Genomic DNA, 19,926 nt, shown 5'->3' with positions numbered 1-19,926 from the left:
TCCTTTTTGGATGAGAAAACTAAATTGGATCATAACTAGGGGGACATATCTTTGTTTAAGGAGTGCACATTGATGAGAATATATGCATGCCCATAGCCTCCTCACATATTGCCCAAATATTTACCCCCTAGGTTAGCTATTATTGAATTCTTTTGGAAATTTTTATTAATGAACAAAGAGATGGTCCCTCCTTCTTTGCAAAAACCCACATTTTTTTGTAAAAGTTTCAAGGTAGGAGATTTTGAGATTAGCAAGAATGCCATATGAAGAATTGAGTGAATACCTAGGTCAATATAAGTTTGTTGCTAGACCTTATAGGATGTATGACCCAGAGAACTACATCACAAATGAGGTTAAAGCCATCAAGGGTTACATTCTACCTCCTAGCAAGCCAATTCCTATAGAAGATTTTATTGCTAACATAGTAGCAATAGGGAGGCTGATGAGCTATTAGGAAAATATGGTGAAATAAGGAAGGTGGAGGAGGCCTTTAAAAGGACCAACCCTGATTTCAAAGGTTTCTATATAGAAATTCCATACCCTGGTAACTTGAGAAAGATGGTAGAAAAATTTGATTATATCATGTCTCAAATGTCAAAAGAGCTAGAGGGAGAGGAGGCCACTGTGAACAAAGAATCCCCTAAGCCAGATGTGCAATTGGAGGTTGATGTTGAGGAGGAGTAGCCATCATCTTCAACTTGGATCCCAAAAGGAAACAAGAGGCAAAAAACAATGCACATCCCAAAGAGCATGGTGAGTAGGGAACTTCAAGTAATGCTAGGAAATATTGAATATTTTGTGAACATTAGGCAAAATTACTTGCATCAAAGGGCAATAGAGGCAGGAAAAGCCTCCAGTGATCTACAAATCATAGCTTCTAGGTTGGATGATAGACTTATCCAATCTAAAAAATGCATGGAGGATGATGATTTCATTAAATCATCAAAATTTAAAAGTTTTTAATATAAAATAAAGCAAAACAAGCTCACATTGAGCCTCATGCTAGGAGAGGATCCTAACAAAAACAAAGAATTGGTTGATAAATTACTAGCTTATGATCTAGATAGTGAAACAATGACCTTTGTAGAAGCCAAGGAGTTCGTGCACAGGAGTGGTATGATTTTGATACCAAATTGGGATATTGAGAGAGCTTTTATTCTTCATCAAACAAGGAGACCAGACAGAGAAATTAGCTATGAAGCCAGTAGTAGTGAAGGACTGAAGAGGGGGTCACAATTCAATATACATATAAAGACCCTAGTAGTGTGGAGTGTTGACCCTGACACCAAAAAGCCTAAAATAATGGACATATAGGAGACTGCATAGGGAAACATGATTGTTTGGACATTAGATAATACCACTAGAAAAGAGATCTCTAGCCTAGTCAAAAACTTTTCACTCATGAATGAGGCAAAGGTAGATCAAAATGAGGACAGGTTAGTTGTTGCATACAATGAATGTCTCAATGTTAGAAAGTTGTAGGAGGAGCTCAAGACAAGCTATGTGCAAAAGAAAAGGATAGAAGAATTGGAAGGGAGAATTCAAAGCCTATAAGTAGAGGTGGCATCCCTAAAAGACCAACTCCAGACTACAGTCGAGGCAGAACATGCACCTTGACATGTGGAATAGGTAAGGCACACTATGGAAGTAGAAGCCCAAATAGAAGATATACCTATAGGGGTGACAATGCGAGTGTATGTGGTTAATGTGGAAGCAAAGGTGCCCAATCTGACAATACAAGAAGAAGAGTGTAATGATGAATGTGCTAAGTCATAGGATAAGCATCTTGAAAGAAATCTCTCAAGATGCATATAATGCATTCATCAACTTACAATCTGTAGAACAGATGTTCAAAGAAGCAGTAAGATGGCTTGATCCAATTTTCCAACAATAGGGACCTTACATGTAGTTGTTTGATAGGTTAATACCATTTCTAGCCAAGAAGTTAGACCTTCCTCATAAGGTAATTTCTATTAAAGAGGGCATGGAGAAAGTAAATGATCTACTGTAGTTCTTCACAAGGAAATTGGCAACAATTTAGAACAAGATGAAAGTTCTTACTAATGGTTTTATTTCTTTAATTCTCTCTATCCATGATTCTGATAATCAAATAAAGGATTTAAATTAATGGTATAATTCTTATGACCATATTGTAGACTTGCCTCTAGTGGCATCTATTTTTGAGGGTGATACTGATGAAATTGCTTTTAATGAACTTGTTAACACTCTATTCAAAATTGAAACTGAAATGAATAGATTTTTCATAGAGGGGAAAGTGATTACAGATGCTAGGTGGTAGAAATCTATTAGTGAATTAGCAAAAACCAAAGCATGTGAGTGGCCAACAAAGAGAGAGGTTATTGCAAAGGAAGAAATCAAAAAAATAAAGGCTCTACCAATAGGGGGTCATTAAAAAAAAAAGACAAAATTAAAGATTTGATGCTCCAGTAGTCATCTACAACTATTTTTGTTGTTTCTTTTTGAATTAAAGTGTTATGGATATTTTGAAAAAGGTTGTTGTATTTCTTGTTATAAAAGGACACATGTCCATCACATTTACCATTTTCTTGTTGAAACTCATGCTTATATAAATGATTTTTCAAAGCATTGTGAAGGTCTGAATACTTTTATATTTTTCATTTTTCAAGGAAAGTATAGTCAGTCTAGTTATATGTAGTTGTTTTTGAGTTTACTTCCAATTATGTACTCTCTGGTGAAATAAAGAAATGACAAAATCAATAAGATATTCTAGGCTTTTAATTGAGTTTCTATTGGTTATTGTATTAGTCATCTAAAAGGATAATGCAAAAGGGTATGTACACTAGATCTGTGTCACCAATTTCTATCTCCATTTCATGAGTTTGTTAATTTTGATATCATTTGAATAAGGTTCAATTGATTGAATACAGTTTGATGGGTTGTATATTGGTTATATTGTTGCTTTTAATTCAAGGGATTATGTAAGTGCTTCAGTAAATCAATAGAATTCATGAGTTTATGAAAAGGATATTTTATAAGAATAGAAATATGTGATTACAGCTGATAAATTCAATTACAATTTAATTGAACAAGATCTCCTACCAATAATTGACTCTTTGCTCACATGGATAAGGCACTGGTCACATAAATCAGAAATGGTTGAGAGTAAATTTTTCTTCTACATGTCAGAAAATTTATAAATTCAAAATCATTTTCATTCCATTTTGATCAAGGTTATAATGTTGGTTAGCACTCATTTATATTTTATTTCTAAGTTTTAGGAATAATTGTAAACTCAAGGAAAATTGTGACCAAATTTACTTATGAGGGATGTGTATGAATCTAAGAATATCAAGAAATGGATAAGTTGTGCATATGTCTGACATAGAGGATGAAAATTAGAATGAAACTAAATTAAGTCTCCTATAACAATATCCTTGTGAATCATCCCCTTGGTATACCCACCTTGGTTTTGTAGGACCTGAAGAGTAGAAAACCATCCTTGGTTTTGTTGAAGTTGGGCCAAAGTGGTTTGCACATGTGATTGTCAATGGGAAATAGTTGATTCTTAGATTATGTGGGTATTAACATTATGGTATTGGGCATTTTGTTGTTCACTAGTTTCAAACACCAATAGTCTACATGACAACTTAGTGAATGATGCAAACTCCAGTGTTGTAGACACTATGTGCCAAATTAGAGTTGCATGCTTCTATGTTGTCAACATGACAACTCATGAGAGTAAGCAAACTCCTAAGTGTCTCACCTAAATAAATAATAAAATAATGCATTAACCTAAGTAAACTTAAGTAAAGTGTAAATAGTAAATACTTATTCACACCAACAATAATAAAAATATATTTGTTTTGAAGCATTTTATACTACACAGTCATCTTTTTGTGTATTTCCTAAGTTTTGATATACAAATGATGTAATAGTTTCAATGAAATTAATACAAGAGCTTCATTTTCCTTCATTTCATTCTAATTCTCATCTCCTTCCTCTATCATCTACAATCTTTTTTGTTTAAGAAAAGATAGCTTAAACTCAATTATAATCCCTTAAGATTGTATGTTTGGATAGGTTTTTTATTGGAACAAAGGGCCAAGTAAATGCTTATTTACCTTAATAGGGTTGCAGTTTTCACCAGGAGGATATTACAATAAGTATGAGAGTTTTTATAAAGATAGATGTCTATTTGCAAGCCAAATAGATGGATTAGATGTCTAACTATACGAGTATATTAGGATATACATCTATATGTTAAGGTTTAGTTGATGCCCAATGGATAAGGGATCGGTCAGCTTAGAGGTTGCATGTTCTCTATTGTTGCATACCTAGGTTATGTTGAGATCCAAATCTTTAAATGAAAATAAATTTACCTTTTATGTATTGAAGAACTATAAGTGTTGGTCACTACTTATTTGCTTTTAGTTTTTGGTTATTAGCTACTGTAATTAGGAAGTTTATCAGAAAATCATAGAAGAACATTGACCATTTTTTCTATAGGGGATAGTCTTGCAAAGAAGAGTATCTAGTTAATAAGACCAATCCCTAACGTTTTCTCACCTTGGCCATGTAGAGCCTAAACTAAAGTGAATTCTAATGACTCTATTAACGTTGGCCTAGAACTAAGATTTAGCCTTACTGAATATAGGATTTAGCTACTCCTAAGGCTTTTCCCTATCTTTATTTCTTTGTATTATGTTAAAATTCACTTGATATGTTCCTTATCAGAAAGAACTCCAAAAGGTCTTAAAGTAGATGAAATAGAGTACCAAGGAGAGCTAAGAAAGGATATCTCAAACCTATAAGTATCTCAAAGGAAGAAACCATAGGCGGATAGGATATTGAATTCTAGTCAAATATTTTGATACACTTGAAGCTAAGGAAACTTGGATTACTGAGAGTGATTTTAGGAAGCATGGCATCAATAAGGAGTTCCTTACTCTAGTAGTACCTTAGACTTCTTCTTGTAGGGGGAGAATGGTGCAGGAGCACCTAGGGGTAAAGGTGAAACCCTAATGCATTTTTTGGTTTGTAAATGATGTAACCAAAAATTCAAGAAATAAGGACTAGGAATAAAGTCCCAAGGTAACCTTCGAAGGTTTGAATATGTAGGATTTAGAATGTGAGCCAAGTTTTGTCAATTAGGTCCTGATAGGGAAGAATTGCTTAAAATTGCTCAATAAGGGAAAATGTGGAAAAAAGGCCTAAAAAGGGGAAATATGTGCTAAAAAATGATCCTTAGGTATTTTAAATTCATTTTATAATGTTTGATAACAAACTAGTCAAGTTTGAAGGCTCAACTTGTGAAATTTCAAAAGTTGTCAAAATGTTGCTCATTAACAACTGTGCAATTTTTGCAAAATTGCATAGTAACTTTTTGCACAGTTTCCCAAAAAAGCTAATAGGGGTAGTTATGGGTTGAACCAAAGGATAAGCTAGTTAGGGGATTCTATAAGAACACCTTCCAACTCAGTGTTGGGTGTTAGAGACACCATTGTATAGATAATATATGCAAGAAGGATAGTTCTTATTGACAGAAAATGAGATTTTGAAGGATTGAATAAGATTTTGATTTGATTGGCTTACTATTTTTTATGGAATATTTTATTTTTATCATGTGTTGGATCTTTTCATATATTTTTTGGTTCATAGCATTCATTTTACAAAGTTTAGAAAATTAATTAGATTTTGTGTTCTTATTGTCTAGTTTTGTGTTACCAGCACTAAAATGGCTATGGATTGAACTTCCTTGGTCAAAAAACAATAGCTCTTGGAAATAAAGAAATAGACCCTATAAATTATGTTTATAGTGTTTTTGGCATTTTTTCAAGTCAAGTAGTTAACTTTTCAAGTGAGCCCTAGGCAAGCAGTGAAAGCTTGGCAAAATGCAATAAAAGCTTGAATGGAAGTTTTGGTGAAAATAGTGGATTGGAACATGCCAATATTTCTTAGGAAATGATGTAGGAGGATACTAAGAGTCCATAACTTAGAGGAGGAGGTTGGAAGTGGAGTTTGGAACAATTTTTGAAAGATACATTGGTGTTTCCTTTGACACCCTTAAAATGAGGGTTTTATGAAGCTATACAATACGATCATTATAGGGGCCTAAGACCTAAAAAATATTCAATTTTAGGTCATTATAAATAAAATTCCTAAAGACACCAAGTGGCCTTGTTAATATTTTTTGAGAGTTATAGCTTGTTCCTTGTTTTTAGGAGGGCTAATAGGGGCTCTTAGTGATACAAGAATAAATAAAGCAATTTGGAGTTGTGGGTGTGTAAAACTCAAAAGAATGATGCAAAATAATAGAAAAAGTGTCAATAACCTCATAATGATGGTTCAAACTTGATTAAGGCCTTTTTGGTGCATTTGGTGGAACCTTGGCAGACTAGGTCAAATAATGCATAGTTGGTGAGCTGAAGGTAGAGGATGGAAACTTGAATTGTTGAGTGAGTTTCTTGGTGAATGGGGATTGGGAAGAGATCCTCTAGGTTGGAGTTTGGAAGAGTAACCCTAAGGAGACTAGGAGTAGCCTTTGTATAGTAAGAAAGCTCTAAAGTGAAGAAGCTCCTCATCAAAAACTAATATAATGTTTCATTCCAATGTGTCCATTAACCTATTTGACATGAACTCTCAATGAAAAATTTAAGTAAAATAAATTTGTCTTCATTTCACCTTATTTTGTGCATACATTCAAGTATTTTTTTGCTAAATGAATCTCCTCCTCTCTCTTTTTGAGTGGATTAAATGATTAGTGTACTCAAGGTGAGAAGTATTATCATCTTATAAGGGGTAAATTGGTAAAATGGAGAGGTAGAATTACATAATATCTTCAAATCATGATAAAATAGAATGAATTACTATAGATAGTTCCAAAATTACCTTCTAATATTTTCAAATTATGGATAAAACAAAATTATGAAAAAAAATACTATTACTAGAAATTATAGGTTATTCATCTCCTTTAAGTATATTTGAGTACCATACCAATAGCAAGTAAAGGGAAATAATAAACCTTAAATTTTGAAGTACATTATTAAAAGAATCTAGATTATGAACTTGAAAAGTAATGTTTTTTTAACCAATCTACATTTTCCTAGAAAATCCTCTAGCTTCTTGATAGAGCTACCTTTTGTCATCTCTATCCATAGCATCAACTTATCTTGTTCCCTAAAACTTATGGAATTGATATTTCTAAAGAACATTTAAAATTGTTTTTGATACTTTCTGCCGAATATGTGTAAATATTAACATCATGAGAGTTTGATGTTGGCTCATGGCAAGACTATTCTCATCCTATCTGCTTATAATGGGGCACATGTCAATATTTCCCAAGATGTCTTATGTAACTATGGGACCATACCTCGTAGCCTAATATTGGTAGTCCATATGCTAGTGTAAATTTTTGTGCTACTAGTGTGCAAGAACAAAATGATGAACATTTATTTGATGTTATTTTATGATATTTGATCACTGATGGTTGATTAGTAATGTTAATATTCAAGTTACCCATCATGATGCTAATGGGGATGGAGATGTACACATTTTTTCTTTTTAGATTTTGCATTTAATTAGTTCATGATTCAATATTAATCAATCAAGAGTCGAGAGTCAAGACTCATTAATTAAATTTAGTCAAGAATCATAAGGTAAGAATTGAAGAAGGTAGAATCATAAGAATATATTGGATCTGATATGTTTATGACATTTCTAGTCAATGCTAGCTGAGAATAACTTTGAGAGGAGTAAAATTAGTAAATCCAAGCACTAAGATTATCGATAAATTACTTTGTTTACATCATTTCCAAAAACCAACAATCATCCTCAATGTTACATTAGTCTTATAAGTTAATGCTACAACATTGTGAAGGTTTTCATCAATAATATAAGGTTTTGTTTTAGTTTTCTAATGGTTACATTGGTCATAAAGGGTGTTATATCAGTTATCATAAAAAATAAAATCATACCAGTCATATAAACTTTAAAGTGATGTTCTAGCATTTTGGATGGTTACATCAATCATATAAGGTGTTGTTCTAGCATTCAAAAGGTTATGTGACTAAAAGTATTGCTCGAGATAATTTTATTTATATAAGACATTAATAATATTATTTTAGGCTAAAGTGAACAAATAAGTGTGAAACTCTATTTATTACTAACTAGAATTTTCCTGAAACAATGTACTATTTCTAATATTGATATTTATCTAATTTGTTTTATCATTTTGGCCTAGTGTGAGGCCTCGCCTCAATCCATCATAGAACATCTAATACATTCTTATTTTTATACATTATGACTAAATATGTCAAGGTATTGTCTAATCAACTGGACATTATTATATTATTTTGTGTCGTGTGATGCTTAATAATGTTGTTTGATGTTTTATAAGCACACATATTGATGGTGTAGTACAATAAATGAATTTAGGATTAGAAATATGATTAATACTTTAATTGTGCAATTTTTTATGTTTAAATATGTGAGCAAAAAAGAGATAAAGGTTATTTAAATGGAAGTTTGATGTTTTGATTTATGTGATTATCCAAATGAGTTTTAGATATATGCATGTGATTTTTCTCTAGTTACTAATGTGTGAAATGAGTGTGCAAGATTATTAACCATTGGATCTAATGGAGAATTAGTAATTAACACTGTGTTCAATCTATAAAACTAAGGTCGAGTCTAATGAAGAGATGCAAACCTCATTGTTTCATATTTTATTTGTATCGTAATCTAAATGTGTGTATCATTCTATAACCATAAAATGTTTAATGTTATGTAATAGTGAATCTTATGGTGTCACTTGACACTTGTCATTCGTATATGTGTATCAACATGTTATTTAGGGTTAGTAGAGTAACCTAATAATTTGAGATTGATTAAGTAACCTAGGGCTAATTAGTTGTTAACCTAGATTAATTACCCTAATTAGGGTTTAGTGAAAAGGTGTCATTCGTAGGTTTTTAAAAGTCCAAATATTTCAAGTCAAACTATAGGTCCTAAAATGATCCTATGGGGCCAAAATTAATTTAAACCAAGTTCCTAGGGGGTATGTGTATGGGTTGCGAACATTGTCCACCCTTCTAGATCCTTCTGTTGACTTTTAGGATCTCCTAAATAACTCATTTTCCCTTTGGTGCAAAAATTGAACTTCTCCATGAGTTTTTCAAGTTGACATTCCACCAAAATTATTTTCTTAATGGTAGGATCAAGTTGGAAGACCCTAGAAGGCCTTATTCAAGTCTAGAGTTATTGAAATTTTAGGTGGGTGAGTTTAGAAGCCTATTTAGTTTCCAATTTGAAAGTTGAAGGGTGTTCACCCATTCTATACATTTAGAGAGAGTAAATTGAGGATTAAAGGAGGAAGAAGTATTAGCTCTTCTTAAAAATTCAACTTCCCATAACCTTTTGTGAAGGTAGGAATCCTTCATGGTCTTGTCCTTCATACTGTGTTTTTGTTTGCTTAAGAGAATCTATTACATGTGTGTGTATTTCATATGTGTGATGAAACATGTGAGGGATGGGTTATTGTAGGGTTCTTATTTGTTTTTCCTTCCATTTTTTACATTTCATTTTATGGGGGAAATAGTAAGGATTGTGTTGGCATTACTCACTCTGAAATAGGGCAAAAATGGCCATGTATGGGAGAAGGGCCTCAGTTGGACTCTAATTTAGTGAAGAGTTTATCCTCATGATGAGGAGAGAGAGAAAGTAGGGTTTTATGGGCCCCTACTTGTCAATACAAACCATTTAGTGTTTGGGGAGATAAGGAGTGAAAGAACAGAAGTTCTTGTGATTACTAGCCTCCAAAGAGGCATGTGTTTTGATGTTGTGGTTGACATCTCCTACCCTAGAAATATCCACCTTTTCCCTAGTCTTGGTTTGATAAGGAATCTATTGTGCAAACATGGGATGTAATTAGTTATTTGAACATGTCTATGTGTTGAATCTAATTGTCACCCAGTCAATTTTTGTTCTCCATGGTTATCTTGATGTAAATTTGCAGATTGCATAGTTGATACCTTGATATGGAGCCAAACTAGATTTAGAGTTTTGATGTTCTTGATTCAAATATTATGAAGACCTATCCTTGGGATAATGATCCTAGTGAAAAACTCATTGTTAACTTTATATTTGTAATGACAATGATATCAGGTTTTCTTCCCTAATGCTTTCTTGATTGAGTCTTTGAATCAGGTTATTGAATAAAATAAATATGAAGCGGCTAGCCCATGTATGTTGAAATAAAAGAGCAATTCCTTTCTTATGGCATTCTATATAATTTATTTCATATGCATATGCACAATTGGGGTTAGATACAATGGCGTTACATGAAGTTATGTAATTTGAATATGATTAGGTATTAAAGTAAAATCAATTTATATGGATGTTACTTCATTGCATTTTAGTAACTATTGAAAAAAAATTACTCCTACTCAGATGCATAAATATAACATCAAAAATCTATGCTATAATTCATCCTAGTAAATGAATAAAAATATTTCTTGTCATGTTAAAATTACTATAAGAAAACCCAACACTTATGAGAAAGATAGACCTTTAAAAAAAATCATCTATTTTGGAGCAAAAACTCTTTGGATTTTGTATGAGAGAATTTTTTAATTGTCTTGATAATAGAGAATATTCTCTAATATTCTCATTTAAAATCTTCTTTCAATCTTTTTTTATATTGAAATTTTTTACAAATTTTATGCTTATTCAAGTAACAACATGAGAATTATGAACTTATTCAAGCTCCTTTAGAGTAACCACACTAGTAACAACATTTGGAAGACCAAGAGTCACAACTTAGAATTCCACAAAGATGTCCATCTTGGGATTTGAACTAGGGTCTCCACAATGAGAACTCATAGCTTCAACCAACTAAGCTGAACCCCTTAGACTTCTTTGAACCTTTTAGAACACACACACACACACACACACACACACACACACACACACACACACACACACACACACACACACACACACACACACACACACACACACACAAACACACACACACATACACACACACATATAAGTATGAAATTAAAAACAATTAAAATAAACCTATAACTACCTTATCCCTGCTCACCTATAAAACTTTAAAACTTTACTTTTTACTCTAAATCCTATGTCACCCACTAAACTTTACAAATAACTCCTAGTATATACCTTCCTCCAAATGGCTATTGAAATGGACTTTAAAAAAGGACCTTCTCACATGGCCCCATGTTAGACAAGGACGGTGGAGGATTTGCAAGTCAAGGATAAAAATCAAAAATATTAATTTTGCAATCTCCTTTAAAAGATCATACTGATCTTATAAATTTGTACCCACAACCTTCCATGTGTACCACTTAGTGGAGGCAAGATCCGCACCTTACTAGAGCTTTAGATCACATGCAAGGACATACAGGAGGTTGGGGACAACCCATGTCAGTTGGGAATAGGTGGAAGCTAGGGAAGTATGAAGACTTGAGTTGAAAAAAACAATGTGATTTCCTCCCCACACACACATTGACCTACACTTCCTACTTGGAAAGCATGGAAGATTGCATTGGGTAGGGTGCCCACATGGGAGGCCACCAAGGAAAGTGAAAAGGAAGGGGAATGATTGGTTAGTTAGGGAGTTAGGGTTAGAGTAGGACTTAGATAGGATTTTCTAGGTTAGTTAAGTTAGTTTAATAAAGTGTTAATTAAGATTTTTGATTTGACATAAAGTAAGTAGGTTATTAATTCAATTAAGATTGTAGTTAATTTAATTTTAATTTAAATATCTTGTTTTAAATGGTTGGATGATTAGGTGTAAACTAGTTTGTGGTTGGATGTATTAATGTTAGTATAGGATTAGTTTGAATGGGATGGTTTAATTAGTTTATGATTAAAGTTTTATTGTTGATTTTTCTTTGTTATTTTAAATTATTTAATAAATTAGTAAAGTGAATTTTATTTTGGATATTAAATTAGTAAATTGAGAATGGTGGAATTTTTTATTATTAGGAAAACAAGTTTTATAGGGATCTTGAAACCCAAAGTTTTACAGCATAAAATAACTAAAAGCAGAAAAGATAGAAAAAACAAAAGTTGCCTCAAAAGGCCAGAAACAAAAAGGCCCGAAGCCTGAGAAACAAAGGCCAGGAACAAAGCCTGGTGGGCAGACTAGTGTCTTTTCTTTCCCATTGCCTGAAGGTTTTCTGCAGCGTCACTTTCCTTCTGGTTGGCCTCTTCCTCCTAGATCATAAGGAGGAAATGCATCTAGTCCCCTTGACTTTCCTAGATTCCAGCCTCTTTCTAAGGATCTTCTCGGCTAGTTAGAATAAGTTAGAATGGCGGAATTGTTAGAATAAGTTAGTTGGATGATTAGGACTAGTATGTGATTAGGAAAATAGTGATGACACTTTTGATTAGTTTAAAACATTTATATGTTTTTTGTTTATTGTATTTTATTAAATAAATAGCTATTATTTAAATAAAGATATAGATGGTTGTTTCATTTTACAATGTTTAATTATTTAAAAGGGAAAGTAAAATGAGTTGCTAGTTAAGGATGAGTTAGAGGTTGTAAATTAGTATTAATGATTAAATTCAAATGATTTAAATGACTTGGGATATTTTAATTTCTATAATTTAATTGATTTGATAAAATTGGATATATATCTAAGAACGATAGTCTATTAGGTTAAGACCAAGTCCGATTAGGATTAAGGCATATAGACATATGTTCTGAAATGATGAAACCTAGTTCAACTAGAAGATTTAACCGACACATGAAATGATATATGGAACCTTAGAAAAAATAATTGTTTCTTATGTGTCTTCAGTCAAACATGTATTAACATAGTGGATTAAATAATTTTTTAAAAATATCCTGTGTGTTCTTGTCCTGATATTTTAGGCATGACATTTTGGTATCAAAGCCCATGTTTCAACACTAGGAACCTAAAATCATTATGTTTCAACTTATCTAAACTCTAATTTTTTTAGGAAGCTTCCCATCATGAAAAACACCTGACAAGGCAAAGGTTGTAGTATTTTAGGTGCTAGAGTAGAATACAAGGATGGACAACAACGTCCACCACCTCCACTATTACGTCCACCGCCACCACCACTAAACCCTAATCAAGATATTTTGGATGCCCTCCAAACCCTGATTGGAGTAGTCCAATAGAGGCTACCACCCATAGTATAACCCTAAGAAAAAATTCCTAAAGGGGAAGCACAAGAACTGAGAAGAGGAGGGAGAGATGGCAAAGAGAGGAGTAGGAAGCCCCCACTGAGGTAGGTTGATGGAAAGGGTGATCATGAGGGCGAGTCAGTACATTAATTAGGACCACCACTCAATAGACCTCCTATACATGTAGGAGATGAGATAAAGGAGTTAATACAACTCTAGCCACCATTATTTCTTAGTTCCACTGATAGAGCAATAGCAGAGGCCTAGTTATAGAGTCTGCAATGGTGTTTTGGATTACATCCTTATGGGAGTAATCTAAAGGCACAACTAGGAGTCCATCAGCTAAGGGAGAATGCCTCCATTTGGTGGCAAAAAGAGGATTCTATAGGAGGAGTGAAGATGGAAACCCTCACATGGGAGACATTTTTGGCTAGATTTTGAGAGAGGTACCTATATGAGCACTTCAAACAAAATTAGATAGAAGAGTTCCATTCTCTACATTAGAGGGGCCTCATAGTAGCTCAATGTGAGAGTTAGTTTCTTGAGCTTCTTCCTTATGTTGAATACATGAAGGATAAGAAATGAAAAATCAACCACTTCATCATGGGCCTAAATTTCACACTCCAAGGTGTAGTCTATTTGGCTTTCCCTACCATATTCAAACAGGAAAATTGGGGTAGATAGGAGTTTCAAGATCAGTCTCAAAACTAAAACTCTACCTAGCAATCAAGACAACACAAACCCACTTAGAAGGGGAATCAAAACTATGTAGTAGGGTCCTATAAGGGCCAATAATCCCAGTAGTAGAAACCATAATAGTAGGAGAAAAAACCATCATAGGGTTATCAAGGCTCTAATCCCAAGTAGTGGTAGTTGCAGGGTTCTAAATAGAATTAGAATGCACAGGCCCCACAGTTAGAGTAGGCAGAGATTCAACAATCTTCCAAGGGTGGATATAATGATCTATTAGATTTAGGGGTCCACAACAGTCCATATCACATGGCGTATAGGCTTATACTCAAGAATTATGCTACACTTAAGTGGCATGGGTCATCTAGCTAGAGAGTGTTCACGGGGATAGTCAGCTTGTGGTTGGAGAGGAGCTACCTTAGATTAGATAGTTGGTGACATGGGTAGATCTAATAAAGTATTTTTAGGAATTGACAACTGCTAGGCTAGGCATTAGGCCATAGGTATAATATAGGGTAGTATGGTTGTTATTTTATTTGATTCTAGAGCAACTGAATCTTTTATATCTCCCTATGTAGTGGAACATTGTGGGCTAGTGGCAGTTAGATAGTATGTTAGTTGGGAAGTAGAGTTAACCTTAGGAGCCAAAGTGTCAGTTAGTTCCATGGTATAGAATTGCTCGATTTTGATTGGAGATATAACCACAATGTATAATCTATGACTCACCCATCTAGGTTCATATAATGTTGTCCTTGGCACAAAATAGCTTTATTCCCACAATGTTAAGATGGATTATCAATAAAAGGGGGTTGAGTGTGTGGATGATTATGGGATTTCTAGAGTGACCTTCAAAGTGAAGAGACCAATATCTCTTCATATGATTTCCACTATGTAGCTTAGACAGTGCATGCGAAAGGGATATTAGTTGTTCACCATCACCATTAGTGACAGAAAGGAGGATTTTGAGGGAGATCCATCCCTTAATGACTTTCCTATTGTACAAGATTTTACAGATGTATTTCCTTCAAATTTCCCCGGTATGCCTCCACCTAGAGCAATAGATTTTCACATAGATCTTATGTCAGGAGTCAAGCTAGTATCAAGAGCACCTTATAGGATGAATACTCATGAGCTTGGTGAGCTAAAGACTTAGCTGGAGGAACTCTTAGAGAAAGGGCATATTTGACCTAGTGTGTCACCTTGGGGTGCACTAGTGATCTTCATAAAGAAGAAGGATGGATAACTTAGGTTGTGCATTGATTATCAAAAATTGAACAAAGTAACCATTAATAATTGATTCCCACTTCCCAAGATTTATGATCTCTTTGATTAGTTATAGGGTATCTAAGTATTCTCAAAGATAGATTTGAAATCAAGTTATCATTAGTTAAGGATTGTGGAGAATGATATCCATAAGATTGCATTCCATATGAGGTATGGTCACTACGAGTTCACCGTGGTGCCATTTGGCCTCATGAATGCTCTAGTCATATTCATGAGCCTCATGGATGGAGTATTCCATACCTTTTTGGATAATTTTTTGGTCATATTACTAGATGATATTTTGATATACTCTCATAATGAGGAAGAACATGAAGAGCACATAAGACAAGTGTTGCAGAAGTTGAGAGAGAATTAGTTGTATGGAAGCTTGTCAAAGTGTGTGTTCTATAGACCTAAGATACATTATTTGGTTCATGTTATATTAGGTTATGGAGTCTTGGTGGATCCATCAAAGATTGGAGCCTTCATGGGTTGGCCAGTACCCACCAATGTCACTGAAGTGAGGAGTTTTGTGGGACTAGCAAGATATTACCGATGTTTTATTACAAGATTCTATAGATTGGCACACCTGATCACATCTCTTTAGAGAAAGGGGAATAAGTATGATTGGATAGAGAAGTGTGAAAAATATTTCCAAGAACTCAAGAGACCCCTCACGAGTGCACTAATCCTTGTAGTGCCAGATCCTTCTGCACATTTTGTGGTGTGCACAAATGCATCTTTGAATGGTATAGGGTTAGTACTTATGCAAGATGGATGACCTATTTTCTATGAGTCTAGGAAGTTGAGGCTCATGAACTCAATTATGCTACTCATGACCTAAAGCTTGCATCATTTATTCATGCTTTAGTGAGGTGGAATCACTTCCTTATAGGTCATAGATTCAAGCTTTATTTTGACCACCAGAGATTGCAATACATATTTACATAGTTGAACCTTAATGCTAGGCAAAGAAGGTGGATGGAGTTCCTTTGTGAGTATGATTTTGATGTTCATTACATCAAGGGAAAGGAGAATGTGGTTGTAGATTCCTTAAGTAGAAGGTTTCATGAGCTTTCATCTATGACTACTCACATTGATTTGAGAAAGTAGATCCTACATCATTTGCCAAAAGATGAGCTTTACGTAGAAGTTAGTGATTTGGTGCATTCTCAGAGGTCCTTAGAAGGGAATTATTTAGAGTATTCATTGGAGTATGATGAACTTTTGCGTCATAGAGGACATATTTATGTATCTTCCATTGGGGGATTGTGGGAGCTCACTGTACTTGAGGCTCACAAAGAACCTTATGTAGTGTATCCTAGTGTTAAGAAGCTACATGTAGATCTAAGATAGTTATATCATTGGCCAGGCATGAGAGTGTAGATTGCTAGCATTTTTATGAGATCTTTTGAGTGTTAGAGGGTGAAGGAAGAACACTATCATCCTAGTGGGATTCTTCAACCTCATGAGATTCTAGAGTGGAAGTGGGATGCTATATCTATGGATTCTATTGTTCATCTTCCCATGTCTTCTCACCACCATGATGCCATTTTGGTAATAGTTGACACATTAACCAAGGTTTCCCACTTATCACCCATGTGTAATACATACAAAACATGAGACATAACTTAGGTATTTTTGATGGACATTATTAGACTTCGTGGCATCCCCCATAAGATCATCTCAGATAGAGCCTCATTGGTCACTTCATCCTTTTGGAGAGAGTTGTAGAAAGCATTGGGCACTAAGCTCAATTTTAGTACAATGTACGACCCTTAAATAGATGGTTAGATCAAGAGAGTGAATCAAGTATCAGATTACATGTTGCATATGTACATGATGGACCATCAAGTTAAATGGGAGGAGTACTTGCATCTTGTTGAGTTATCCTATAACAATGGGCACCATTCCTCTACAGGTATGCCACCTTATGAGACCTTCTATGAAAGACCTTTCAGAACACCCTTGAGTTGGAATAGGATCAAGGATAGAGTTTCTATTAGTCCTCAGATAGTCAAAGAGATGGAGCAACAAGTGACCCTTATTAGATAGTGCTTTAGAGAGGCACATGATAGGTAGATGAAGTATGTTGATGTGAAGAGGATTGATTGAGAGTATAATGTTGGAGATAGAGTCTTCTTAAGAGTGTGACTACACAAGAGTTGATTCAATTTGGAAAGGGTTCTAAGTTGGCACCTTAGTTCGTTGGACCATTTGAGATCCTAGAGAGGATAGGACAAATTTCATACCATCTAGCCTTACCACCTAGCCTGTCACAAATCTACAATATGTTCCATGTTTTTGTACTTAGAGGATATATATATGATGAGTCTCACATTATAAATTGGGATGCCTAACAGATGGATTTGGATGGGCAGTTAGCACTAGAGCCTATCTGTATTATTTCCCAATAGACCCTATCTCTTTGAGGCTGAGAACTGGACCAAGTTAGGGTCCAGTTGGATTAAAATGATGAGGTCAAAAATTCATGGGAGGATGCAACATAGATGAGATCTCAGTATCTGTACCTTTTTTATGAACTCTAGGAGGAATTTCATGCCTAGTGGGGGAGGATGTGAAGCCTCATCCTGATCCATCATAGCACATCTGATACATTCTCATTTTTATACATTAGGACTCGATATGTACAAAAATATTTTGATGGACTAGACATTATTATATTATTTTATGTCATGTGATGCTTTACTTTAAAATGCTTAATCATGTTTTTTGATGTTTTATAAGCATGCATAATGATGGTGTAGTACAACAAATGAATTTAGGATTAAGAATATGATTAATACTTTGATTATGCAATTTTTAATGGTTAAATATGTGAGAAAAAAAGAGATAAAGGTTATTTAAATGCAAGTTTGATGTTCTAATTTATGTGATTATCCAAATGAGTTTTAGATACATGCATGTGATTTTTCTCAAGTTACTGATGTGTGGATGGAGTGTGTATAATTATTAACCATGGGTTCTAATAGATAATTTGCAATTGACCCTATGTTAAATCTATCAAACTAAGGTTGAGTCTAATGAAGGGATCTAGATCTTGTTGTTTCATGTTTTTATTTGTATCATAATCTCTATGTGTGTATCATTTTGTAATCATGAAATGTTTATTGTTATGTAACAGTGAATCTTATGTAACAATGAATCTTATGGTGTCACTTGACACTTGTAATTTTTATATGTGCAGCAACATGCTATTTAAGGTTAGCAAAGTAACCCAATAATCTAAGATTGATTAAGTAATCTAAGGTGAATTAGTTGGTAACCTAGATTAATTACCCTATTTAGAGTTTAGTGAAAAGGTGTCATTCTTAGGTTTTTAAAAGTCCAAATATTTCAAGCCAAATTATAGGTCCTAAAATGATCCTAGGGGGCCAAAATTAATGCAAACCAAGTGCCTAGGGGTATGTGTATGGGTTGGGGATATTTTCCACCCTTCTATTTCCTTCTATTGACTTTTAGGACCTCCTAAATATCTCATTTTCTCTTTAGTGCGAAAATTGAACTTATCCATGTGTTTGTCAAGTTTACACTCCACCAAATAGGTTTTCTTAATGGTAGGGTCAAGTTGGAAGAACCTAGAAGGCCTTATTCAAGTATGGAGTTCTTGCAATTTTAGGTGGGTAAGTTTATAATCCTATTTAGTTACCACTTAGAGGGTTGAAGGGTGTTCACCCATTCTCTACATTTTGTGAAGGTAGGAATCCTTCATGGTCTTGTTCTTCATACTATGTTTTTATTTTCTTAAGTAGACCTATTACATGTGTGTGTATTTCATATGTGTGATGAAACATGTGAGAGATGGGTTGTTTTGGGGTTCTTTTTTTTTTTCCTTCCATGTTTTACATTATATTTTGTGGGGGAAACTATAACAGTTGTGTTGGCAATACTTACCCTTAGATAGGGAAGAAGTGGCCACATATAGGAGAAGGGCCTCAGTTGAACTTTGGATTAGTGCAGAGTCTCTCCTCATGATGAGGAGAGGGAGAAAGTAGGGTTTTATGTGCCCCTACTTGTCATTACAAACCATTTTATGTTTGGGGAGATAAGGAGTGAAAGAATAGAAGTTCTTGTGGTTATTAGCCTTAGAAGAGGCATATATTTTGGTGTTGTGATTGGCATCTCCTACCTTGAAAAAGTCCACCTTATCCCAGTCTTGGCTCGATAAGGAAACTGTTGTGGAAACCTAGGATGGGATTAGTTGTTTGAACGTGTCTATATGTTGAATCTGATTGTCACATAGTCAATTTTGGTTCTCCATGGTTACCTTGATGTAAATTTGTAGATTGCATAGTTGATACCTTGATATGGAGTCAAACTAGATTCATATTTTTGGTATTCTTGATTCAAATGTTATGGAGACTTATCCTCGTGATAATGATCTTGATGTAAAACTCATTGTTAACTTTATATTTGTAATGACAATGATATCAGGTTTTCTTCCCTGATTCTTTCTTGATTGAGTCTTTGAATCAAGTTTTTGAAAAAAATAAATATGAAATGGCTAGCCCATGTATTTTGAAAAAATAGAGCAATTCCTTTCTTATGACATTCTTTATAATTAATTTCATATGCATATGATCAATTAGGATTAGATACAATGACATTACATGAAGTTATGCAATTTGAATATGATTAAGTGTTAGAGGAAAACTGATTTATATGGATATTACTTCATTTTTCCTTTTAGTAACTATTGAAAAAAAATACACCTACTCAAATGCATAAATATAACATCAAAAATCTATGCTATAATTTATCCTAGAAAATGAACAAAAAAATTA

This window comes from Cupressus sempervirens, chromosome 11 (genome assembly GCF_028749045.1).
Source record: "Cupressus sempervirens isolate cs-2001-9-10 chromosome 11, ASM2874904v1, whole genome shotgun sequence".
Classification (NCBI taxonomy): Eukaryota; Viridiplantae; Streptophyta; class Pinopsida; order Cupressales; family Cupressaceae; genus Cupressus; species Cupressus sempervirens.
This window is presented reverse-complemented; position numbering follows the sequence as displayed.